This window comes from Nematolebias whitei, chromosome 3 (genome assembly GCF_014905685.2).
Source record: "Nematolebias whitei isolate Nwh7 chromosome 3, NemWhi1, whole genome shotgun sequence".
NCBI lineage: Eukaryota > Metazoa > Chordata > Actinopteri > Cyprinodontiformes > Rivulidae > Nematolebias > Nematolebias whitei.
In genome coordinates this window covers 30,395,738-30,397,282 of record NC_056500.1, presented here as the reverse complement: position 1 = coordinate 30,397,282, position 1,545 = coordinate 30,395,738, and positions in this window count along the sequence as shown.

Here is a 1,545-nt window from a genome sequence, read left to right as displayed (position 1 = left end):
AATACTTTATTTTTCAGGGGTGCTGAGGTAAAATTTAGGGGTGCTTAAGCACCCCCAAAAAGAGGTTAAAATCATCACTGGTTCAAATTATATTTAAAAAACTGAATTTAATAGGAAATAAAAAAACGTGTTGTTTTACCTGTTGTTTCAGCATTTCCCCAGTAACAGCACAATACAGACACTGGCGTGTATTAGAGGCAAGTGGAGAAGTAATTTCTTCTTCTATGCTTTTATTTTTACTTTGCCCTACAAACTCGTCTGTAAAAATGTGTTTATCAAAGAAAAGTGTACAATGAGTGCTGAGTGTTTAAAATGGGGTGGACAACAACATATTGTTTCAGTGAGGTCCAATCAAAGGCAGTTTTTATGCCAAGAAACTGTTGTGGTTTTCAAAGAGTACACTTTGCTAACTGCTAACTATGCTAGCAAGCCTTTCTCCAATGGCAATTTAAAAAAAGAAACATGGTAAAAACAGAGCAGGTCTATTGTGTCCGGAGGGCCAAGATAAGTTAGAAAAAATCAGTTTATCACGCAGGACTGTGACTCGCCTTGTGGAACTGATTGATGAAGATTTAGCCAGCAAAATAAGTTAAAAGGCAGAGTCCTTTTAAGATACGGTTTACTGGATGAAAGTAATAAAGGACCATGCTCATCTCCTTTGGCTTTGTGATCTCTTCTCCCTTTCGTGTCAACCTTTAAAGTAAGTTAGCTGCCCTGACAGCATTTTGTTTTGTTTATTCATAATAAACATTTTACTTCCTGATGCATGCTCAATAATCCAGGTAGAAAAATCTAAAAAAGTTAAATCTGGTCCTCTGGACATTCAAAAAACAAAACAAAGCAAAACAAAACAAAAAAAAAATGTAGAAACGTTTCATCTTCCATCCAAAATACTTCCTCAGTCTGAGGTGCTGTATTCAGCTCAGTCTTATAAATAGCACCTTCTCAGAATGGATCAACCAGTTTTGCTGCTGACAACCAAAACCAGCTGCTCACATGGTCAAGAAAAACCATCAGCCTAACAATGGATCATTAGCACACTGATGGCTGTTTACTATTCACAGAGGACTGAGTGATACTAGCAATAACAAAATTGTAAAAGGGGGACAGTTGAAACCGGATGCCTCCACCCCTGTTTAATGATGGACAATTTCTTTTCACAAATGATGGCCTCCTTTACTCCTCTCTCAAACCATCGTTCCTCTCTATCCAGGATGTGCACATCTTCATCCCTGAAAGAGTGACCTCTGGCCTGGAGATGAGTGTAGACCGCAGAGTCCTGGCCTGATGATGTTGATCTTCTGTGCTGGGCCATCCTTTTGGCCAGTGGCTGTTTAGTTTCCCCGATGTAAGACTGATCACAGCCCTCCTGACACTGAACAGCATACACAATATTACTCTGTTTGTGCCGGGGGACTGGATCTTTGGATGAACCAGTCTTTGCCGTAATGTATTTTGGGGTTTAAAAGCCACTGGGACGTTGTGTTTAGAAATTAAACGTCTCAGTTTCTCTGATACTCCCTCAACATACGGAATGACCACTGG